This window comes from Leptonychotes weddellii, chromosome 5 (assembly GCF_054177405.1).
Source record: "Leptonychotes weddellii isolate Sample4059 chromosome 5, ASM5417740v2, whole genome shotgun sequence".
Lineage (NCBI taxonomy): Eukaryota > Metazoa > Chordata > Mammalia > Carnivora > Phocidae > Leptonychotes > Leptonychotes weddellii.
Window position 1 is genome coordinate 11,733,621 of NC_138373.1, and position 25,689 is coordinate 11,759,309.

Genomic DNA, 25,689 nt, shown 5'->3' on the forward strand with positions numbered 1-25,689 from the left:
GAAGGCAAGTGCCGCAACTAGAGAGAAAGCCTGTACTGGAGCTAGGGAAGGCTTCCTGGACCACCCGCCCCCAGGAATGAGAATTTCTTCTTCTGACCTTCCATTTCTTTCTGGAACTGAGGTGTCCCATCTTTTTCCTTCTGGCTAAGCCTTTGCAGATTGTGTGTCTCTCCCACTAGAGAGACAATCTAGTTGGACATGTTCTTGCTTGTATTCCCAGGTTTTAGGACAAGGCCTGACCTCGTGTATGGTCGATATGTATTTTTTGAATGATGAAAAAGTAAATGAAGCAAAGGATCTTACATATAACTCTCTTTTTCTTGACAAAGTTTTGCCTGTTTAAGGTTTGAGGCTTTTCCAACTATTTTGGTCCAAAAGCTGTCTGATACCAAAGAAGAAAAGATTCCCTTGTATTGATCTAGTGGCTGTAGACAAGATGCACCCCAGTGTCTTTATCTTCTAGAAGTTAGAGGTGTGCATCCGAGGAAACAACCCAGGGAAGGTCCTTTTCTTACAATATTGAATTTTTTTTTTGTTTGTAACTGAGTTAGATGCTTAAACAGATTTTTGGGGGTGCTTCCTTTCTTTCAAACCTATACTTTGACATAATCTGTATTTCCTCCAAAACTGTTCATCTTTATTATAATTCATACATGAAAGTGAGATCCATGTGTCTCCCACCATATATGATTATAGATGCTTTTGAAATACCTGTCTCATACCTTCCATTATAGTTATTTATGTATCTGTCTCCTCCATTAGATTTTAAACTTCTTGAAGTAATATTTTACTTATCTTTGTATCCCCCTTGTTTAGCAAAGGGTTGTACATAGTAGACCCTTCATGAATTGGTAGTCACTAAGTGTTGTGTGGGCATTCATTTCAACCCTGTTGACACTTTCTTAATCCATCAGGGACAGCAAATAATTTCAGGTCTAAAAGTCGAAGTTTGGGTTTGGGCCCAGATGACATTAAGTTACTTTTTCTGACAATAATTCATAATAAAATCAAGCCCCTTTGAAGTCTTTTCTGGTGTGCAAGGCCACTTGTCTTACTTTTTGTGATGGCAGAAGGACATGCGTTACATGATCTAAAGATTGAATGGATTATTGAATTGTGGCTTGCAGAGAAAGGAGGGCTAAAGTGTGGCCATTTAGGGTTGAAAATCAGTCATGAAGATACTTCATTCTACTTTTGGAGATCCTATTGGGATGAACTTTTTAGAAATATTAGCAAGTTAGACTCAAGCCTTTGTACTTTGGACCTTCATGTCTTTCCGTATGTGGAATCAAAGAACCACAAGAGCTGGGGTGCCGGGGTGGCTCAGTCGGTTAAGCGGCTGCCTTTGGGCACACAGCAGATAGCCGCCAAGCCTGTCCTGATCCCAGGGTCCTGGAATCAAGGCCCACATCCGGTCCCTGCTCAGTGGGGAGTCTGCTTCTCTCTCTGCCTCTGCCTCTCCTCCTGCTTGTGCGCTCTCTCTGTCAAATAAATAAATGAAATCTTAAGAAAAAAAAAAAAGAACCATAAGAGCTGATTCATACCTGTATGTTTCACATTATTCTTGGAATAGGTCATTGCTAGTGGTATGGGGTGCGGAGCCCCTGCTGGCTGTGGGAACGGGATGAGAGTGGGGCATCTTGATCTAGACGTTATTGAGGAAAAATATGTTGTATTATTAAAATTTTACATGAAAGCGATAAATGTTGTTTTAGGAATGAGGATTTCCAAAAGAAATACGGTCCACTTTGAAGGAGGAGATATTTTGGTATGGATTGGGCCCCCCTATCAGGATGAAATTTTGGCATTCCTGGTTGCAGAAGGTAAATTCTCTGTGGCTTGGAGCCTAATCAGAATTGAAGTTTATCATTGATAGAGCTATTCCTAATGGGATTATGTTTTAAGGGAGTTTGGGCATGATGTGTAAAAACCCTAAAGAAGTTGTCTTTATGTTTAAAAGCCAAGAAAAACTTTACACGAGTTGGTTTAAGGAATCTGTTTTCTACAGTTTTTCCCTCAGAAGCCATCCAGGAGGCATTCATCATTGGCTGATGACTGAGCCTATAGACCACACGCTGTTCCCTTGTGGTTTATTGGCTCAAATAAGAAACTTTAGGAGGGTTTGATAAGGCCTCTTCTGTGTAGGATGAAGGTCTTTTTATTCTTGTGAAATTGTTTTCGTGTGCGAGTACAGTGTTGGTTGTTGTTATAGTTTGTCTTTTTGCTTATATTTGTTGCTTTCTGCCATTTCTGAACGAAGACATGTTGCCTAGCCTAGCAAAGACAGATGATGATAATAATGTAATGATTTCTGATACTCATACCACACTTAAAATGTGCAATTTTAATAACTTTATTTAATCCTTAGAGCAATTCTGTGAGTTGTAGGTACTTTTATTATCCCTGTTTTCCAGATAAGGAAACTGAGACAGCAGAGGTTAAGTAACCTGCTCAAAGTCTTGCAGCTAATGAGCGGTAGAATCAGGATTTAAACTCAGGTGTTCCGCCTCTGTAAACCACTAATCTATATACTGCCTTCGCAGATCTTACTTCAACTTGACAATGAATTTAATGAATTAATAGGATATCAGTAGGAAAGTCATTCCAAAGAGTTTTAAAAAAGATATGGACTTGAGAATATAACTAGTGACAGTGACAAAGTTCCACTCCATTTTATCTGTAATGTTCTGATCTCAACATGGTAGTCACATATGCAAGTATCTGTGTGGTTTTTAGGGGAAGTTTATAGTTTCAGAATAGCTGTAGTTTTAAGAATAGTGTTTGTATTGCCTGTGGTATTTAGGATAACTTTAAGGAAACATGATCACTTAAGGAAACATGATCACTCTGTACTTGACCTAAGACATATACATATATTTATCTTTGAGATCATATGGACATAAGGAAAGAAACTAAGACAATTACCTATTAAAAATGATTTTATCTTGGCTTCTGTTTTTTTAGAGGTGGGGTACAGAGGGAGAGAGACCGTCTTAAGCAGGTTCCACGCCTGGCGTAGGGCTTGATCTCACAACCCTGAGATCGTGACCTGAGCTAAAATGAGAATCGTATGCTTAACCGACTGATCCACCCAGGCACCCCCTTTTATCTTGGCTTCTGATTGAGATGTTTACATGAATCTTTTTCCCTTAAGATTTGTCTTTCAGGTGCACGTAGACTGGAATGTGCTTAAATATTCATTTGGCCAAGTCTTTCCTCTTTGATTAAGAGGCCATCTTGTGAAAAATGAGACTATGGTAAAGCAGTAATTCCAGCCTTGATTTTCCACGAGGGAAGCTTTGCCACAGCTACTACTAATTCTGACATTAAAATTATCTGTACTTATTAAAGTTAATGGATTCTTAGGCTGCATGCATTTCAAAGCAGTATTCTGTTTATATTAAACATCTAAGAATCAGAATGTGCAGTAATGAGAGGAAGAACAATATAGATCGTCAGACATGCTCAACTGGCCTTGTTTTGAAATCACATCAGAAAAAAAGTTGCGAGTCTTGTGCCAGGTAACTCGGAGATATCTTTGTAATATGAATGGAGATCAGCACCATTGGCTCATCATTTCTCCTGCCAGAACGACTTTCCTGTTTATCTAGTAAAGGGAAGGGTCTAAAGCCTTGAGCATATAATAATTCACTTGATAAAATCCAGGTTTTTGAAAAACAAGTCCTATTAAAACCCCCAGAATCAGTTAACAGGTGATAAATGTTGCATTTACTTCCCTATCCCATCACATTCCTTAGTAATGGTGATGCACTGACAATTATCAAGTGCTGGTATGTGCCAGGCACTTGCTTAGTGCTTCTAAATGGAGAGGAGTAAAACACGCACACCTTTGTTTTATTGAGAGTAGGATTTTATGATTCCACAACTGCTGTCTGAGTAAGAGCCAGGCTGAAAGGCCAAGTATTTTAGAGAGGGTCTTTGAGGAGGAAGAGGAGGGCCAGTGCCCTGGGAGGGGCCCAGAGGCTGCAGAGGTTGATGGTGCTCTGAGATCAGGGAGAGGGTAAGTGTGACGCCATCTCCCTGGGGGGGCGGGTGGGGGAGATTGGAGAGAGGTGAAGAAAGATATATGCTAAGGAGCAAAGGGAGGGAAAATCTCCATCAGGAGAGTGCAAGTTGGTTGGGTTAGCTGTGAGCCTGTCTGAAATCAGCCGCTCATCAGGTATGAGCTTGAAGAAAACTGTAGTGTTCCGTGACGGTATCATGAGTCTGGAGGATGATGAGGGCTTCTTTAAAATTTTCTTAAGAACTTTGTACGAGGTTCAGGAGCATACTCTAAATATGAACTGTGCATTCTGTTGCTAGGGAATTCCACCATTTGCTAGCCTGTGGACATAAATGGATGTTCTTTTTCCTTTATAAACCAGTTGTCTACAAGTCTAGAGGGATATTTCTCTTTATCTGTAGGAAAGGAAAGGTACCTGTAGGAAATTTTGAGTAAGCCAGAAATTTCCAGAAAACATTAAGAATTGTAGCAAGAAGAGCCAGGATTGCTCAGTATCGGTGATTACCCAGGGTAACTGATGAAAGAAGGACCATGAGCAGTACACTCCAAAGATGATGTCAGTGCTGCAAAAGGAGAGCTGCCTGCACAAGCCCACACCTCATTTCTCAGCAGAATGTGCCTGTAAATGACCCTACAGCAGTTCTAATTAGATAATAATGAAGCAAAATGATGTGAATCAAAAACTGAAGGGGGCATCCAATAGCCAAGACTTGATAAATACGGGATTTGAGAAAGAGGACAAGAAATCCCAGAAGAGGAAAACTGGGATTGTAATTTTTTTGCTGTATGTGAGCCAGATTCCCTGCCGGGGTACTGAATTTTGGCCAGGAAATGTTTGATTGCCAGTTTCCTTAAGAAGGAGAGGTTCTTGAGCACGTAAGGTTTGAAGCCAGATTAATGCCCATGATACCGTTTGGGGGATAATCAATATATCTTTCTGAAAGGCTATTTTGCCTGCTTGGGTCTCAGTTTCTGTTATCTGTAAGATGGGTACAAACACAGCTGTGAGATATTAAATGAGCTGATGTATGCAGGGTTCTTGGCACTTCACAGTTGCTCAGCCTCTCTCGAGCACCCTCAGAGCTCCTTTTACTCATTTCTTGGTATTGGGTGAGGGAGAAGAATTCTGACATGGCAGATCTCCTGATCTCTCAGCTTTGTATTTTGAAAGTGCTGACCCCTAGCCACACTGAGTGTGCTGTTATCCACTTGTTACCCGTTTGGTGAAGCCACCTTCTGCAGGGACAGTGTGTGTCAGCATGAAGGAGTTATTTGGTCCTGATCCAGTGCTAATTGTGGTTTGGAGTGGAGCATGTTAAGGATGAATAATAGCTGAATTGCTCACGATGCTTAATATTCTTCAGAATGTTTACATTGTGAGTTCTAGATCACCTCTGAGCACAAGAGACTACAGAGCAAAATGTTTGTTATGCACCTAATAAAAATCACAATAAGAAGGAATATTGCTTTTCCAGCTTGGCACCCTTTTCCTGCTATCATTTCCCTTCGCACTTTCTACCAGGCCTGAGGCTTTAGCCAAAGATATGATAATGAGTGTTGATTGGTATTTAATCAAATTAAAACCTTTGCTAGGTAATGCCTCATGGATTTTCTTTTGCCAAGGTGGACATTTGAATGGAATGAGAAATACTGTACATTAAGGACAAAAGGGGGTACTCTTGTTTTCTTTTAAATATGATCATTAGTATTAAAACTGTCTTTTTCCTGCCAGTTGGCATGTCTCATCTCCTAGCAGCTGTTTTAAATTCCTTAATTGTCTATTGCTTACTCAGCGATCATTTCACAAATTTCCTCACTGATGCATGGTTTTTGCTGAACCAAATTCTGACGGTGGGGATGTCAGTCTCACAGGCTGGACTGAGCTGAGTTCTAGTTACCATTTTCCAGTAATAAGATTAGCTCTCATTATACAGTGTATTGTCATGGAGCTTTAGTTCCCTAAGTCTCATTGGAGGTGATTACTGGGGAAGTGGGCATCTGCTGGAGCCTTGGGTTGCCAATTGTGTTACTTTTCTTTTTATGGATGTTGTTTGAATTCTGTTTAACCCAACATAGCCTTTTTCATGCTTACAAAGGAACAGAAGTTTACTCAAGGACTTACAGGATGCACACTCTTATGTAATCTCTCACTGCTTGTAATTTAGCACAGAACTGAAGACCGTGAGCATTTCCACCATAGTCTTTTCATTCTTGTATGTTTAACCGTTTCACACTTTGTTCCATGTATCATGTTTTCTGTTGAAATACTGTGAAACGTGTCTGTAAGGGAATATATACCCTTGAGATTAGATGATCTGTTCTTTCCAGAAGCATCAACACAGCATATTTCTCAAGCATTTGGTTTAATTACAGCATATTGAAGCCTTATTGAATTGGATACAGATATTGTGCTTTTTGGTAGTACGGTGATAATGTCACGTTATTTATGATGCTTCCATAATGTGATCCACTGCTTTCCTAGTGATGTGAAAGCTGGTAACACAAGCCCAAGTTTTTGTTTATATATCAAATTAACACCCTTCATATCTTATTTCATAGTCATGCATTCCAGGAACATGCATTGTATAGTTGAGAGTGGCTTATTTTGTCATTTTTTTCTTGATTCATAGTACAGTCATAAGATAATTAACAGATTTATTCAGTTTCATGCTGCATGTGTTCTTGTCTCCCATGAAAATACAAGATAATTTGTAACCATTTTAATTGTCCCAACTTAATTGTAAATAGTTTTTTTAATATAAGAATAGGCAAAGGAAGTGGTAATTGGGTTTACATGTCTAGATTGTATATTTTTAAGTTTATTTATTTATTTTAAAGTAATTTCAGGGGCGCCTGGGTGGCTCAGTCGTTAAGCGTCTGCCTTCAGCTCAGGTCATGATCCCAGGGTCCTGGGATCGAGCCCCACATCGGGCTCCCTGCTCCGCGGGCAGCCTGCTTCTCCCTTTCCCACTCCCCCTGCTTGTGTTCCCTTCTCGCTGTGTCTCTCTCTGTCAAATAAATAAATAAAATCTTTAAAAAATAAAATAAAATGAAGTAATCTCTATACCCAAAGTGGGGCTCAAACTCCTGATCCTGAGATAAAGAGTTGCATGCTCCTCCAACTGAGCCAGCCAGACACCCCTTACACACTGAGATTTTAAAACATTTGCTTTAACTGTGGGCTTTTCAGCAAGTCATTTAACTTTAACTGTACTCTCACTGTAAAAGTGGGACTGGTAATCCCTTCCTCAGAGTAATCTTGGGAAGATTAAATGAAGTCGTGGGGGCAGTGGCCTTTTACGGAGTTTATAGCAGGTGCTAAAAAAAAATCCTGTGTTCCTTCCTTTCTTTCTGTTAGGAAGAGTGTCTCTTTTATTGATTAGACTTTTGCCATCAAAGGGAAAAAAGATCCTTGTCTCTTACAAGATTTCTCAGGGAATGCATAAATTCAGTGTGGGCCTTCTAATTCTGACAAATAGAATATTGATTTCGAGTTCATTGCTGTAAATTTGCCAAATGAAATGAAAGGTTTATGCTACTCCTTTCAAGTCACTTCTGATATATCTTGAGCAAACAAAGTCTGTATTAAATAGAAGTTTGCTAATTGGAAAGCTCTACTAACTCAACACAGATGTAGAAAATGAGAGGCTGAGAGGAAGCCATGGAACTCAGTGAGAGTGTAGGATAGAAGCTGCCACTTTGTCATGCCCGCTAAGATGAACTTGACTGTATGAGGCCTTAGTGCTAATTACCTTCAGCATGTTTAAACTCTCACTTCTTACTTGTCAGTGTAGAGTTGGGAAAATCCTTATTGCTCTGAACATGTCACACTGCAGCAGACTGAAAGCTGAAAGCATAAAGAAACTCTAAAGGCACTACCTCCAGAGACTGCTGATGTTCCAAATGGAATGTGGGCAGATGAAATTCTAATTTAGGGAGCAAAATGACACAGAGGGGCGATCAGGGTGTTAAAGGGAGGCTCCTTGTATTCGTTATCATCTTCTGTGTGAGCTTGAGAGTTCTGGCCCACAGGCAAAAAGCGAGCATGACTTGAACCCTAGCAAAACTACCATTAGAAAGATATTAGCGGCCATCTGAGAAAGCCAGTACGTGGTCAGAGAGGAGAGGAAGAAAGCCAAATGATGAGAATGCCATCAATCCAGTGGGATTCTTCTAGTCCATAGTCGTACTTACAGATGGCATCTCACTACCTTTGTCTTCCATTTGGACCAAGCCTGACTACATCTAGACCTACTGTTGTAATGCCAAGTCTGTTGTTTTTAAAGTCTGATGGCAGCCTCCCTTGACAGAGTCAAAAACCTACAGAACCCTGAGCCCTTCTTGGTTTCTTGACATGATCTAAAAATGTGTTCACATCATATCAGATATAATGAGGGAAAAGAACTGCTTTTGAAGACACTAATGAGCAATGATTATGTCAGTGAAGTAAAAAATGCCAACAGATGCAGACAGATGTAGGTCTCACACATGAAGACTAATAGAAGCTAACCTAATGAGTCCTTACTCCGTTCCGGCCACAGTGCTAATACTTTCTATGCATCATTTCTTTCTTTTTTTTTTTATCATATTAATCACCATACATTACATCATTATTTTCTGATGTAGTGTTCCATGATCCATTGTTTGCGTATAACACCCAGTGCTCCATGCAGTGTGTGCCCTCCTTAATACCCATCACCAGGCTAACCCATCCCCCCACCCCCCTCACCTCTAGAACCCTCAGTTTGTTTCTCAGAGTCCATAGTCTCTCGTGGTTTGTCTATTTCACCATTTCAACCACACCACTGCTTTCTAAATTGTATCCTCATTTTATGGTACAAATGTTGAGGTTCAGCGAGGTAAATAACTTGCTCAAAGTCACATAGCTCATAAACAACAGAACTGAGATCCAGGCGCCAGCCATCTGATTTCAGAGCCTGAATGAAGAGCCTTTTAGAAAGATCTTTGACTTCTGCAACAAGACAAAAATGCCAACCACTGGGAAGAAGAGTCAGAAAAATGTTAATCCCTGTAGAGGGCACTATTCAGGTTAATCTCACCCAACGTAATTTTCTAACATGATAAAGCAGACAGGCCCCTGGTAGCCACTGACTGTTTCAGATAGGTTTGCTTCTGGGGAAGAAAGTGCACTGATTCATATAACCTACTGTCAGGGTTATTTAAATCTCAGATCCAACCTAGAATTCACTTTAATAATCTTTCATTATTTTCCTGTGTATGCTTATGATTTCTTTCTTGTCTGTGAAGAATATTGCTAGGCATAATGAATTCAGTTAGTTCTAGGCTTCTTCATCTCTGCGTTTAATATCCAAAGCACTTTCTTCTCTTTGGTCCCTGATTTACCGATATCTGTCATCATTCTTAGAAAATGATGACAATATCTGTTGAACCTGGGAAGTGTCAGTATAAGTTTGTAACTTGGTGAATGTAAACAGAATAAATAGCTTGACCAGAAGACCACCCCCCTTGTTTTTCCACAGTCCACTTTAGGTACCTTTTGGACTGAATGTGACCCGTGTGCTTGTCCAGGAAATATTGACCACAGTTAGGATGGTCACAAACCTCTGGGCAGGGGCCACAACGAGAGAGGGGACTTTATTTGCTTGAGGGACTGTCTGGATGCTTTCTAGAGTTCATTACTCTGTGTTTGCTATCTCTCCCATCCCAAGCCAGTCAGGGATGTTAACTTTGAAGATAATAGTAACTGTCTTCAGTGAGAAAATCCAGATCTGTTTTGACCCAAAAGGTAATTTAGGATGGCTTAATGGAACCTGAAGCTAAATGTCAAATGTAATTAAATGTTACTGCTGTGTCTTGCTTTAAGAAGAGAGCTGCTGAGTTCTAGCACTGTGTTAGAGACATTTGAATTAACCATTTTGATTCTTTTCCACATTACCTAAGAGGCCTTATCTCTGGCAGCACCGAAATTTTCCCTGGGGGGACAGGAGGTGTCACATTTCAGGAAATAGCTATAGTATTTCTTCGGCCTGCTTTTGGACCTAGTTTCTGATAGTTTTTCTTGAAATCTTCACCTGGGTATGACCCTGGAAGATGGCAGGAATGCTATCTTAAAGTATGTGCAGTCTTTTTAAAGAAATTAGTCTTGAAAAAAGCAAGTAGACTCTTCCTCTAAAGTCCTTCCCCAAAATGCTTATATTTTTGATTGATCTCAGTAAGACACAGCTATTAACGTAGGTGCTAAGGATTAAGAAAAACATAAATGAGATCTCTCCATGGGGAGATAAAGTGAGGCCTTTTGATACAGTGATGCCTACCCCTGGAAATCAGACTCATTTTCAAGACATAAATCCAAGTCAGAATAAGAGTGACCCTTTTAATACTAACACTAAATCTACTCCTGAAAAGTGGAAGAAAGAGTGGGAGAATTTTGAAATCTTTGACCTCAAGGAACATATCCCAAAGACCTTAATGAGTTTCAGGAAAGCTACATTTTCCTCTTCCTTCCTTATTTTCTCTCTCAATCCTAAAATATTCTCTGGGCAATCAGTTTTAGAGGTCTTTCAAGGAAAGCAAAACTTGGCTTGTCTGCCTGCTAACTACTGCAAAATGTGTAGATTCCTGCTGTTCATTGTTACTACTAACAGTAATGAGGAAACACCTATTATTGTCATTATCTGGAAAAAAGAAGCTCCTAGATTGGATTAAGTGAGGTTGTTGTGCCCCTAAGAAACACTGTATTAGGCAGTAATGAAGGTGCGGCAGCAGGAATGAATGCGCTCTTTCATCAGAGTGATGCCCCCCCACCCTTTCCTTTTCTGTAGGAGGAGGATGTGGAGTGAGAGAAGAGCTTGATCTGTTTGGGGAGAAAGTATCACAGCCTATTAGTTAGAAGCGATGAAATTGAGACAGCTTCGGGGACTCCATTAAGTGTGCGGTGTTTAGGCAGACTATGTCCCTAGGTGAGGAGTGCTGTTGAGGAGGAGAGTGCACAATGAAATAATTGGGCTGGGGAAATCAACTGGGCTTCAGCGGACTCGTATCTCCTTGTGGGGGTGAGGGAGGGAGCTACACCCCTGCCCACGCCGCCTTTCTCTTAGCATAAAAGCCATACTGAATAAACTAGAGGGGAATTTCTTGCTGAGTAGATGGACTGTCAATATATTTTGAATAATAAAAACAATGGATATAATTAAATTTCATCTGGCACGGGAAGGATTCAGAGCATGTCACCTCAGAACCATCTCGCACTATGCTATTCTCCAGGCATCTGGATATCTGGTTGCAGCAGCTGACGGAAAATAATTCAGATTTGATCAGTAATGGCAGCATCTGTAGGGACATGTATTAATGCATTGATGTGTCTGGAATTAGGTTCTTAAATAAAACATCATTCTCATGTATTTACTTTCATTTTAAAGGAAGAAGTTGAAATCAGCAAATAGAAGCAGACTTGCCTTTTCCCATCCAGACACACAGATAGGCAAACTTTTTGTGGGCATTAGTTCAGGTACTATTAATGTTCACCTGACTGCATATCTTTTGAGGTCAGAAAATGTACAGTGATAGCAAGCCCAAAGCTCAGATAATGATTATTGTACTCTTGGGGAAAAGGTTTCAGAAACCGTCTTTACATTCAGCGTACATAACAATAGTTATGGCTAATATCAAGAATACAGTGAAATGACTGCTAATTAAATACTCTTCCATGTGCCAGATACTTTATGTGTACACATACACCATTGGTTATATGTGAAAAAAACTTATCTCCACCTCTGCTACCTGTTAGCTATTAGCTCTTGAGCAGCAAATAAGCCACTTTCAGCATCAGTTTTCTTAGAAAAAAGAGGGAACTGGACAAAATAATTGCTGAAATTCTTTCTACTCCAGGCTCATGCACACGTGCACGCATTCCTTCTCCTTCTGCGTCACTGTACAATGCTTTCTCTCTGTTTGATACATATGCATAGACATCCACACACCTGTACAGAACATTTTTAAATAACACCAGTTATTTTTCCTCATTGAAGTTTTTATTTTTTTTTTAACAATTTCTCCTAATTGATGCTAGATGGTGGCACCCAGACCCCAAGGAAGAATATATTGCAGTTTGTACAAACTGAAATGTTTTATCCTTGGTTCATATTTTCAGAATTATAAATGTATGTTTTTGGGTATCTTTAGGGGAAAATTATGTTCAGTATTTTACACCGGAGGCTTCACTTCTGTATTCCCACGTTGTAAGCATCAGTTTGCATGCCTAGATGTTTTTAGTAGAACTGCAGGGATAGAGAGATGAGGTCTATTCCCTCCAGGAGCTCATTTTCTTTAGAATTCCATGAAAAAATGGATCAAGTAATAGGGCCAGTTTTTGCCATCATAATAATAATAATCATCCATTTTTCCATTATTCACTGTTAGCCAAGAGAGACGGAGACAGAGAGAGAGGAAGTGTCTGTGTAGATTTCCTCAAAAGTAATAGGGTGCTCTGTGGCTCAGTAAGGGGCACTGTATAGCAGAATAGATTTGTAGATAGTTAAGAGAAGTTAAATTTAAAGGTTTTAGTCCTGTTAGGATTCCTGTTGGTTAATTGTTTTCCCCCACTGCAATGCATACTCTTGAGAGGCAGGAGCCTTCTATTTATCACTTTATCCCCAGGACCTATCGTAAGCACCTGGTAACCAATAAATGTTGAACTGATGTATGAAATTTCCCTATCCTCGAGATTAAATATTATCCTTGTGGTCTAAGGGAATGAAAGATCTACATATATACCGTAGTAATTGTGTTTCCATATTCTGCCTCCTATGGGTGCACTTATTATTTTAGATACTCTAAACTTACAGAAATCAAGGCTAATACTTTAACATTTTAATTTTGTCTCTAGCAAATAAAGCAGATTATTTCAGTTTGGTGGCTGTGCCTATCACCTGGTTTCACCCCAGAATTCACAGCTAGGTATTCCTAATAAATATCAGCATTATTTTGTGCTTTTTTTTTTCTTTTATCACATTAGATAAAATCTTTTTCTTTTATCACGACCCAGACTTCCTTTGTAATGCTGATCATGTTTCTGATCAGCTGTCTTCGTAATGACACAGTGTGTGTCGTCTCCACTGGTCTGTAGGCTCTGTGAGGGTGAAGTTAGGTGTATTGTCAGTGTGCTATGCCCTAGAAGGCCCTGGTCTGTCGTGGGCCTAACGCATAGTAGAGACTCAGCGAATATTTGCTGAACATTGATGGAATGAATCAGAACATTATGTAAGCAGCAGACCCCAGCTTCTCAGTGTTTAGACGTCTACAACCATCATCTGGTGGTAAAACCAGGTAATTTCTGGTGCGCACCCTCCACGTTCACAATCAGTAGATTTGTTGAGCACCTTTTAGGTGCCAAGTGGGAGGGAAAGAGATGAACAAGTTACCATTCATTCCTGTCAAGGGCTTATGATTTGGTGGGTGAGACAGGCATACACAAAAATGAATGCACCCTTGAACCAAGATCACTTTGATACATGTTTTCCTAGCTCCTAAGATTTTGAGCTGCTGGGTCATCAAAGTAGCCTTCTTTGAAACTTTGTAAATCACCGAAGGTAAAGAAGAGGTATGATACAGAGACATTGGGGAATATAGAAGCTTATTGGAGGCTGGGTGAACTCAGCTACAAACAACAGTTACAACTGTTGTTTACATTCATTCAGCACGTAAGTGATAAGCACTATTCTAATTACCTTACATTCATTCAGCACGTAAGTGATAAGCACTATTCTAATTACCCTGCATACATTATGTCATTTAGCTCTCTTAGTAATCCCGTGAGGTGTATGTACTATTATTGTCAGCATTTGATAATTTAGGAAACTGAGGGTCAGATAGCTTAGTCATTTACCTAAGGCCACAAAGCTAACAAGGGGTTAGGATTTGCACTCTGGCCTTTGACTCTTGATTGCTACAGAGTGATATGGACACAGTAGAATAAGGGGAAAAGGAGGGAAAGATTAATTTCTGCTAACTGTATCAGGGAAGACTTCTTGGAAGAGGTGGGCCTAAAGAGTAATTCGTATCTTGAACTGGATGTGTGCTAGAATCATAGAATTTTAAAATATTAGCTTCAGAACAATAAACTCTAAAAGCCATCTGTTCCAAGCTCCTAATTTGCAGAGGAGAAAACTTGTATCTGTGAGGTTAAGTGACTCGCTGTAGGACATATGGCTAATTAATTGGTATTAGAGCTATTCTTCTAACTCCTCTGTCCATGTTATTTTCCCCCCATTACGCACATTAGCTCATATTCAGTCTGGTTTTTCATGACCACATTCTAATATGATTTCCTAAAATATTTTGCATCTTGGAGATGGAGACTTCCTAGCATGTGTGTGTATGTGTGATGATAAGTCAAGCCAGGAAAAGGTCAGGACAGGCATGGAAGGGAGATATTAGAGACACGGAGATATGGAGAGACGTACATAGCTATCCATCTGTTTTTTTCTAGTGTTTTATTGCTATTGTATTGTTGCCTCTGTTTTCTTCCATAAGTATAGACTACTGGGAATTGAGAGAAAGGATATGAATGAAACCCTAATAAGAAAAACTGGTTTAAAATCATAAAGTCTGTGACCACTGCCCATGATGATTTCTCAGCTTCCTAAGTAAGGAACCTGGGATATTTCTAGCTTCCACGAATGCTTACTAGCCAGTGTCCTACCTGCCACCCACAGTAAAATGATATAATGTATGTGAATATACTTACATGATAGAAATACAGGATGCTGGCAGGCTTGTCTGTTTTCCAGGCCTACACTGTTCCTTACCTCAAAATGTAGTACCGTCATGTGGTGTCGGTGTTGCTCAGTCTGTTTCATTAGCCAAGTGATTGTGCCAGATTTATGCACTACTAAACTATCAGTTTGGGACTTGAGTAAATACCCACTGAAAAAACATTTATCTTGCCCTGAGTGCTCCCTGTCAATCCTCTTCTTAGATGGCATTCTGTAGCTGGAGATTGAGGTGGTTTTTTCCTCCTCTTTTTTTCCCTTTGTTTCCCTCCATGATTTAAAAGATAAAACGAAATCTTGTCAGTACAATCTGAGTCAGCAGATATTTACATCACTTGGGTGTAGGCTTTTTATAGACCAGCGGAAGATTACAGTAATTAGCCTATGCATTTCCTCATTAAAATGTCATTAGTGAAGGCTTTGTTCTTTTAAGATCTTCCAAATAAGGTTTATAGCATGGCATTCTATCATTAATAGTTTACCAGGAGCCAGATGTCTTGTATAGGTGTGTAGAAGCCAGGATTGCTTTAGGCTTTCTAAAGGGTAATGGCCAAAAAAACAGGCTTCAAGAGAGGTACATCTCGGGGCGCCTGGGTGGCTCAGTTGGTTAAGCGACTGCCTTCGGCTCGGGTCATGATCCTGGAGTCCCGGGATCGAGTCCCGGGATCGAGTCCCGGGATCGAGTCCCGCATCAGGCTCCCTGCTCGGCAGGCAGTCTGCTTCTCCCTCTGACCCTCCTCCCTCTCATGTGCTCTCTCTCTCATTCTCTGTCAAATAAATAAATAAAATCTTAAAAAAAAAAAAAAAAGAGAGGTACATCTCTATGTTGAGATTGCATGGGGTCCCACTTGGTGTGCCTCCAGCTCCTTCTCGAGGTGCCCATTGGCAGTGTCCTCCTCATTTAGGTATTGGGCCACCTACCAGATCTAGACTTATTTGAGAGAATATGAGTGTGCTCTTTGGCACAAAGTGATCCCGTTAGTTTGTGCCTGATTCAAACATGATAAAGGATAAGAGGATAATGAATTTACTTTCTACTATAATCTAGGATACAGGGATAAGAATATGGGCTTTAGAATCAGACCATCCTAGCATCACCATTTCCTTGTTGTATAACTTTGACCATGATTATCCTTAATCTTTATAAACCTAAGTTGTCTCAAGTGTAATTCCAGTGGTACATGCCTTATAATAATGTTTGAGAATTCAGTTAGATGAATGCATGTAAAGTATTTAACACTGTTGCCTAGAATGTATGATTTATTAATACATCCCTTTTATAATTAAAAAAGCATGTGTATATTTGTATATGCATTTCTCCTGTTTTCTTGTTATGCGTCTTTTACCTAATTTAAGAAATCCCAACATGAAATTCCAAAGTAAGTACGTACGAATTTAAGGAGTGGTCATTAATACCGTTAAATGGCTTTAGACAACTCTCTTTAAAATTACTCACTTAGAAGGTACACTGGAAGTAAATTACTCCATTTATCATTTTAACATTATTTCTACTAGGCACAGTGACTGACAACTTGAAGGAGCAAATCAGGAAATGCACACTGATTACCCCATTAAATTACTAGATAATTAACTAAATACCTAAAGTAAACTGCAGCCTTGTAGTACTCTAAGGGTGGTTGGTTGGTTTACTGTTTTGTTTTTTAGCGTTGCAATATTCCAAGGATTTTTTTTTTTTTTTTTTTTTAAGATTTTGTTTATTTGACAGAGAGAGCACAAGCAGAAGGAGAGAGAGGGAGAAGCAGGCTCCCTGCTGAGCAAAGAGCCTGATGTGGGACTCGATCCCAGGACCCTGGGATCATGACCCGGGCCGAAGGCAGCCGCTTAACCAACTGAGCCACCCAGGCGTCCCGAATTTTTTTTTTTTTAATAACTGTGTGTAGTTTTGTTGTTATAGGCAAATTCGGGTTAATTCAGTCAGTCAGTCAGTTGGAAAGTATTTCTATCAAGTATCCACTCTGAGCCAGGCATTGTTCTTTATGCTGGGAATATAGTGCTGAACAAGAGGAAAGGCCTGTTCTCAAGGGGCTTACATTCTAGGGTAAAGATGGGTAGTAAACACATAAAGAAGAAGCAAATGATTAATTTGGAAACTTGGGGGGCTCTGGAGAGGGTGAGCTAGGGTAGTGGGACAGATTATGGTTGCTAAGAATCTGAGTTAAGGGCTAAGTGACGGGGAGGCCTTTTGAAGGGTAGTGGGAGATGGTGCAACTGTTCCAAGCAGAAGAATGAGCAAGTACAAAACCCCTGAGTCACTAACAAGCTTGTTGAGTTTGAGGGACAGAAGGAAGGCTGGTATGGCTAGGATCTAGATCTCAAGGGGAGAAAGTAGACAGAAAAGAGGATGATTCATGTCAGAGCCCTTGAAGGCTCTAGGAAGAAATTTGGCTTGAATTCTGGTTGCAGTGGAAAGCCCTCGGATTGTTTTAAACTGGAGAGTGATGCTAATTTTTACAGTAGAAAAATACTCTGATGTGTGGGAAATGCACTGTGTACTCACAAAGCGGAAGCTAGGAGATCACCTTGCATGGGTCAGAGAGAGAGTGATAACTTAAGGCCGGATTATAGCAGTGAAATGTTGAGTGGTTGCATGTAGGCTTTATTTTGGATACAGATTTCACAGGACTTAAGATAGAATGGATATGATGAGATGCAAAGGAAAAAGAGGAGTCAAGAATGACCTCCAGGTTTTTAGCTCAAGCAGCCAGATGACTGATGTCGTTTATATAGAGGGAAAGATTGTATGGGGATGAATTTATAGAGTGAGAAGCAGAGAATCATTTTGTTTTGATACAGGTTATGAAAGAAATGCCAGTTGACAGTCAAAAGAAGAGGTCAACTGGGCAGTTAAAAGATTCTAGGATACCAGGGAGATGTCTAGGCTGGAGCTAGAAGTTTAGGAGTCATCAGCATATAGATGGGATTTAAAGCCATGGGACGGTCTGGGTCCTCCGAGAACAGAATGTAAAGGAACAAGAGGGCTCTGAGCAGAGTCCCATATACAGCCTGGCAAGAGGAAGGACCCAGGGAAGAAGGCAGAGAAGGAGAAGTTGGTGATGGAAGACAAGCAGTAGGTCACCGAAACATAGAAAAAGATGTTTCATGAACAAGGATGTATGATATGGTCAGCTGTGTCTGTGCTGTGGAGAGGTTGAATAGGATTAGGACAGATAATTGTTTATTAACTAGAAATTATACCTTTATATTGACCCTTAATATAACCCAATAATGAAACAAAAAATTAACCTAGTACTGATGTGTCTCTTACAGGTGGTCTCTGTAGTCTATTTTAGTACTTTTTTTTTTTTTTTTAAGTTATTTCCCAAAACTAGATGCTTAACTCCTTGCCCCAAATAGGAGAAGCATTTTTTTTCTGGTATTGCTTTTTGGAACCATCCCCCCTCCCATTATGGAAGTAATGGGGCTTTTTGAAGGAAAACAAAAATGCAAGAAAATAGAGGACACCATCTTTTTTAAGTAATCTGTGGGAACAGAAAATTAGATTGGGGGTGTAAGAATTAATGTGCATTCTTGTTTGTGACCTCAGTTCTAGAGTGATTTACCAGGGACCTTTCCCCTGGTGATACTCACATGGCTTCTGTCAAGAATAAAGTACAATTTGCCATCCTCTTACCTTTCCCACTCCCCACCCCCTTACTCTATGTGCAGATGCAGCGCTTTTCTGAGTCAAGTTTTAGCAATACCTTCTTTCTGAAATGAAAGCATTTTCCCTTCACGATTAGCATCTGTTTATAGAATAGTTCCTATTTTCATAATTAGATCCTGCATAGAAATGCAAAGGCTGCTATGTAAAAGAATAATGAATCTTTATTGCACAGTTGAAATCAGATTTGTGCAAAAGGCACTTTGAAAACAGTAATAAGCAGAGACATGTATTAAATCACCCAGATAAGGCACCCTCTTTATATTTTCTATTTATAAATGGAAATTATGACTACCCAGTGGATTCCATATGACATTTCCTATTACCAGCAAAGGTTTTTAGCTTTGACCATAAAAGTTATCTAAATTCAAAAGCCCCTGTGGATTCATGGCTCTGAAGAATACTTCTGGAAGGGGCCAAGACGGGGTAGAGAGGGTCTTTTGTCTTTTTCCTTTGTCTCTGCGCTCTGGCAGAGGCAAAGGGTAGCAAGTGGTATAAGAAAGAAGCCATTTGAAATAACTGATAAGATCTAATCAGGAAACCCAGTGTCCATTTAACACATACAGTAACATTTTAAGAATCTTCTGGTTGGGCTCCTTGAGAACCAAGTTCATGTCCTTATAAGCTCATCCTTATATTTTCCTATTATACACATCATTTCCTGGCAAACATAGGATTTATTCCCAAGCTAAACCCTTCTTGAGAGGTTTTGTTATCTCTTCACTTCCTCGGTGAGTCTCAGAAAGCTGGGGCCTTGGGGGAGGGGTAAGAGAGAAAAGACTGGGAAGCGGGGAAAGTCAGTGTCAGATGAGCTGACAGGGATGGATATTTTAGGGCTGCTGGGGCCTCAGAGAGTATCATGTGTCTTTTGTGTCTATTTTATACAGTTGTGCTCCATGTAAGATGGCAGTCTCGCCTGGACTGTGCTTAGTATCGATTTACTCTCAGGCATGCCAGACCATCTTAGCATTGCTAAAGGGAGAAAATCCTATCTATTTCCCCTATAGACAAACTTATAAAAAGTGTATCTTGTTAACCCTTTGTTTTTCCTTCCTTTCTTTCCTTTCACTATTCTTTTTTCCCTTCCTGCAGCTTTCTCCCTCACTCCCTCCACCCCCACCTTTTGTTGCAAAGTGACCGAGCTCCATTCTGAGCATTACAAAGAGAACACATTCAGTAGACATTTTTGGAGACAGTCAATTGATGAGTGTCAGTAACAAGCGAGACCTAGAGCTTATGTCTTCAAGCATGGCACATGCCTGGCCTTTCAGTGGAAGTGAAAAGCCTTATTTCCCCAGGCTAGCTTTGTGGTGGCCGGACCTGAGCACTGCCGAGTTGTCGACAAAAGGGGATGAATGGATGCTAAGTCTGGAGACCAAAAAATACCATCATTTTCTCCTGCTTGAACTCTTGTGTTGTTTTACCTAGTTGCTGCGTGGCACTTTTCCTCCAGTGTGGAAAGAGGTCAGTGCTCCAGCCGTCTGAACTCTGGGCATCTGCTCAGCAGTTTCAGCAGCTCATAGTTAGGGCTTATGCCTCTGTCTGAATTCTTTTCCTCTTCCCTCTGCTCCATTAGTAGGGAGGCTGGGACCAAGCTCCTGAATTGATTAGCATACTTCCATGCTACCTACCTCAGACAACATATGCAATGTGGAACACTTGGATTTATTTCTCTTCACTCATATTAAATTCCTAAAGAATTGGAAAACTCCAGGGCGCCTGGGTGCCTCAGTTGGTTAAGCGACTGCCTTCGGCTCAAGTCATGATCCTGGAGTCCCTGGATCGAGTCCCGCATCGGGCTCCCTGCTCGGCAGGGAGCCTGCTTCTCCCTCTGACCCTCCCCCCTCTCATGTGCTCTCTCTCATTCTCTCTCTCTCAAATAAATAAATAAAATCTTAAAAAAAAAAAAAAAGAATTGGAAAACTCCAGCATTTGTTTTGTGTTAGAAAAATTCTTAGTTCCTATTTTGGTAGGCAAAAGCAACACAATCTTGGCAAAAAAAAAAAAAAAATCTCTGGATCAGTTACTTTAAAAAGAGAACATTGAGGGGCGCCTGGGTGGCTCAGTTGGTTAGGCGACTGCCTTCGGCTCAGGTCATGGTCCTGGAGTCCCGGGATCGAGTCCCGCATCGGGCTCCCTGCTGTCGGCGGGGAGTCTGCTTCTCCCTCTGACCCTCCCCCCTCTCATGTACTCGCTCTCTCTCATTCTCTCTCTCTCAAATAAATAAATAAAATCTTAAAAAAAAAAAAAGAGAACATTGAGGGGCCCCTGGTGGGCTCAGTCAGTTAAGTGTCCGACTCTTGATTTTAGGTCATCATCTCAAGGTTCTGAGATCCAACCCTGTGTCAGGCTCTGTGCTTGGACATGGAGTCTGTTTAGGATTCTCTCTCTCTCTGCCCCTCCCTCCCTGAATGAATGAATGAATGAATGAAAGAACATTGATTTGCTTCCTCTCTTTTTTTATCCCCTTTTGGGAAAAAAAAAATGTAGGTTGGATCTTGTAACACTGCATCTTGCAAAATGTCTGTTTAGGCACACGGAAGAGAAAGTGTCTTCAAGTCATTTTTATTTTTGGAATTCAGTGTTTTTATGTCTATTTCCTTTCCATTTTTCTCTTTGTTAATTTCAACTGTGTTAACTAAATGCCTCAAACTTGGCACTTTTCATAGGATCATCCATGTCTTAAAAGTAAGTAGATATGATCATATAAAGAACAACTAGATTCTTATAAAATCGATACAAGAAGTTGACTATTTTAAATGCACTTCAACTTTGAACAGTACTAATGTATGCAAATCGTAGTTTGTTCTTTAGGAAAATACTTTGTTGCCTTCACTGGGGATAGGTTTCTGGTGGTGATACATTGTGGAGTGAGTGGGTCCTTAGGAGATGTCTCTTAAAATGGGAAACAGTTTTCTTTGGATACTTGCATTTCTTTTCTAACGACTCCTGGGAAGAGGCAGCATGGTAGAGGAGAAATAGCGAGGGCTTTATTGAGAGTCAACAGGTCTGAGTGTGAATTCTAGCTCTGTGATTTGTCTTCCTGGGACAGCCTTAGCAAATACCTCCTCAAAGTTAAGAGAGTCATCGTAATGGTAAACCAGACAGTGTATAAGGAAAAAAGACAGCTGGTGGAGGTGTGCCTGGCGCAGTGTTTGATATTTGGTCATGAATAAATATTTGTATCATTGCATTCCAGAAGGTAACCGTTGCACTTCCAGGAAGGTCTGTGTGAGGCCCGCAGAAGAGGACTGGACCTAATTATACTTCTAGGGCCTTTGAAATAATGAGCTAGATTTTTCAGAAAGTCCCCTGTATTTTGTTTTCTTCCACTTTTACTTTAAAACAGAAGGCGATTTCTTTCGAACTCTGTGCTCCAAACTGGTAACTTAATTAAGCAAGTTTATTGACTGTCGAAGAGCCTGTGGTTAAAACCTGGCAAACATCATGTGGACTCTATTAGTATCTCTTAGGAAATAAAGGGAAAAGACAGGTTTCCACCCTTCCACGTTTTTTTCTTCCCTTTTCTCCCAAGCTCATTCTTGCACTGCAACATTTCACTTATAATCTGTTAATTAAATCATTTCACTCCATTTTATATAATTTTTAATTTAGCATTCATTTTCAACCTAGCTTTTGGCTTCATTTACTCATAATAAACAGTGTTGCATACAACACATGTTCTACAAAACTCTCAGTCATACACATACAGATGCCAGTAATTTTTTTCCAGTATGCCAGGCACATTAAAATTAAAGGCAGCATTTCCCCTCACCCTTTCCATTACTGAATGTGCACCCTGTTTGAATAATACATACTCCCCGGCAGCAGCAGTAGGCTAATGTGTAAAAATTATGTGTAGCATGTCACTGGTAGCTTTTTGAAAATTCATGGTTTTCCTGACACGGTTCTGTAGAAGGTTTCTGGAATGGTCACTCCAATACCTTGGATCTGTACCTTTGGCTTAATGTGTATAAGTAATAGTGGCTTTCTGGAATTAGTGCTTTATGCCTTTACAACCACATGATGGTTCTTGAGAAAGAAGGCTCTAGTGTGGTATTCACATTATTTCTAGATTATCTTTTGAATCATAGTCTGAATTCTAAAGACACAAACTCCTTTAGCTTTAGGTGATACCCAGAAGTTTCTAGGGCTACAAACAACAACGTTTATGGATCAGTTTTAAATGGTGTCTGTGTTGTTGGTATTGCTGTCCAAGTCCTTAGAATCCTTTCGCTTTTCAGTTTGCTCCTGCATATTCTTGAGCCCTCTTACTTACAGAAGTTCCTGCTGTTATATCTAACATAGAAGTTCTCACATAGTAACTTAGATTCTTTGCCCACCTTCTGTGGGATCAGCGAAAGGAGGTACCCTTGGACATAGTGTTCTAAATCCTTGCCAGTGAGTCAGCAGAGTGTATTGGGCATGTGGTATGTTAGATTCCGTGGTAGGTGCTTGGGGATGTTGATGGTGACCAAAACCATGATGGTCTCTTCCCTTATGGAGATGACATCCTAGCATGGGAAGGTGATCATTTTACAAATTTGAGCTGCCTAAGGGCGGAGTTACGTGAAAGGTTCAGGGATGTCTGAAAAAGAGTAACTGGAAGATTCCACCTTGTCTGGACATTTGGAAACCTCCCTCCCGGGGCAGTGTTGTTTAAGCTGAGAGGTGAAACATGGCTAGGATTTAGCAAGGTGAAGAGAGGGGCATGGAGGGACATTGTATGTCAAGCCCCAGTGTCTATAGGGAGGAGTTGTTTGCATCCTGGAGAAGGCAGGAGGCAGAGTAGCCTGAGGGTTACACAACAGGAAGAGGGAATGTCAGATTCTATTCTAAGGGCAGTGAGAAGTGAAGGATTTTAGTCAGGTATTGACTCAAACAGATTTGTTTGTACTTGGAAAAACATCACTGTGTGTTTTGGGAAATGTTTGACAGAGTGGTTGGAGAGACCATTTAGGAGAAGGAGGCTTTGCGAGAATCTAGGCGAGAGAGGGGGTAGCAGTGGAGATAGTAAGAAGTGGATTAATTTGAGAGTTCTTTGGGGATGACATGCACAGGACTTGTGATCAATTGAACTTGAGGAAAAGGGAGGCATCAAGGATGACACCTGGGTTTCTGGCTTGAGCAGTTGTATAGATGGTGGTCATTTTTCATGTTGAAGGTGATAAAATACTTTTTGTACCTATCTCATTACTGCTATCTCAGCCTCAGTGTCAGAGGTCAGAAGCTCATAAAATGTGGTGGTGGCATTAGAATTCTTTTATACAGGATATAGTCTGTGTAAGGTCTTTGTATAGAAAAGTAGAACTTGGCTTAAATCATAGACTTTTCCTTGTCTTTTGATTGTCATCTGCTGAGCTAAATATAGCAACTTGCAAGGTGGCCCATAGAGAGTTTGACAGATTAAAAACCAAATAATCTCAGAATCCCTGTATTCTAGCCCAGTTGTCTTTAGCACTTCTGCCTTTCAGTGTTAGAGCTGTGTATCCTGGGAAGATCTTTGCACGTTTTTCTACTCTGTAGCATTTAAACGGTTCTGTTCCTACGTCATTGGAACTGTTCAGTCCTCCCCATACCTCAAATTGCGAGTATTCTCCTTCCCGTCCCAAATTTCCAGTGTATACAGATTTCATCTTATGTGTAAACTGGGCAGAGTGTTGGAAGATATGGGTCCTGAAGGGTGTAAGACTGGCTTGAAGTCTCAGCCCTACTACTCCTTGGTTAATGTTTAAGTAAGTCAACCCTAGCAGATGTTTCTGGTGCCCCACCCACATCTCCTTGCCCTTCCACTTTACTACCATTGGCCCTGTTTCCACCTGTCAGGCCCTGTATTCATTCATCTGTTGGCTTCTCTCTAGTGGTTGAATTCTCCTTTGCCCAGAGGGCAGGCAGGAAGTAAGAGGAAATTAACTCCTACCTGAGCATCCCTCAGTCAAAGGCTAATGAGAGCTGTTGTCTGAATCCTCTAGACTTTGCCCTGTAAGTGGGGTAACTGTGGTATGTGTTTCACACTGGCTTCCAGAGTCTCCCCAGTTGGCCCCAGTGGTAGTTGGCTTGATTATGCGCCTTTATTCCCTGCCTTCTGTCCTTGTCTCACTTCCTCATTCCCCTGTTCCTCTTCACTTTACTTCCCAAATAAACTTCTTACAGTTGACTCAGGGTCTGCTTTGGAGGAAGCCCACTCCAAGACATCACTGTGAGCTTTGATTTCTTCATCTTTAGAATGATGGTTTTTGAGGAAGTTGGTCACTCCCCATTGGACATCATCTCTGTAACTCTTTCTGGTTGTGTATCACTTGCACCCATCAGTTCACATAAATTCTGGTTTTTTGTTCAGATTAGTCTGTTGAACTAAGACTCTGAACTGTCTCAGAGCTGCAGGTGGTGGGGAAAAGCTCTGAAGTACAGAGGTAACTGTAGATCAGATACATCCAGGACTTGTGCTCCCCAAACAGGCTTGGGACAAGGCATGTAGCTTTGAAGCACAGTGCCTTCTGCTTCCTGACAAAGGGAGCCTGGGCTCAGTGTTTCCCAAGTATGTACAGTTTTCCTCAGAATTCTTTAGTGGCACGTTCTCCCATATACTGTGTTAGTGTTGGTACTCCCTTTGCTTCCTGTCTTGTCCTACTTTGCTGTTTAAGATGCAGTTCTTTGTATCCAGAGTATCCATATACTTTGTATACTTTGTATCCAGAGTACATTTTAGCCATGCATTTTCAATTATGGTTCTGTGAGATATCTTTGATACTTGATAGGCTTTTTTTTTGGCCACTGCCAACTATTTGGTCTAATTGTTCTGAAGTTTTATTTGTCCTGTTTAAGTATTTATTAGCAAGGTGAATGTTCGCTCCACATTCTAGAATAAAACCCAGAGAAAACATGTTGGTCTAGGGTATCGGTTTGCAATCTTCTATCTCTGTCTTCTTAGCATTCACTGGTGCTCACATCACAGAGGATCTTCCATTATCTGCATTCGCTCTCAAGGTGGGTGCTGGGAGGTAAGGAATGTGGCTGAGACCGGCTGGTTAGAAGAAATCTAAGATTTACATATAGAGTCCATTTAATGAAGAGAGAAGAGGAAAAATGAACTGAGAAGTTCGATAGGCAGTTAGAGTAAGATAGGTATGGCTGAACTCAGCTGCTGGGATGTTTGTAGCTCAGGAAAGGCCTTCCTTCCACCCTGCCCAGTGATCTTTGTAAGTCGCTGGTTCTCTGTGTTCAGCCTCTGC

At 40.6% G+C, this 25,689-nt stretch overlaps 1 protein-coding gene and 1 long non-coding RNA gene across 7 annotated transcripts in view; both read left to right on the forward strand.

The window, feature by feature from the left end:
* AUTS2 (activator of transcription and developmental regulator AUTS2) overlaps positions 1-25,689 on the forward strand; it is a 1,062,127-nt gene that overhangs the window by 529,927 nt on the left and 506,511 nt on the right. The gene's annotated exons all lie outside the window — the stretch shown is intronic.
* LOC145721520 (uncharacterized) lies at positions 7,022-16,034 on the forward strand. The gene is made up of 3 exons (XR_014145250.1): positions 7,022-7,920; positions 7,977-15,349; positions 15,589-16,034. It is a non-coding gene; the product is annotated as an uncharacterized LOC145721520 (long non-coding RNA).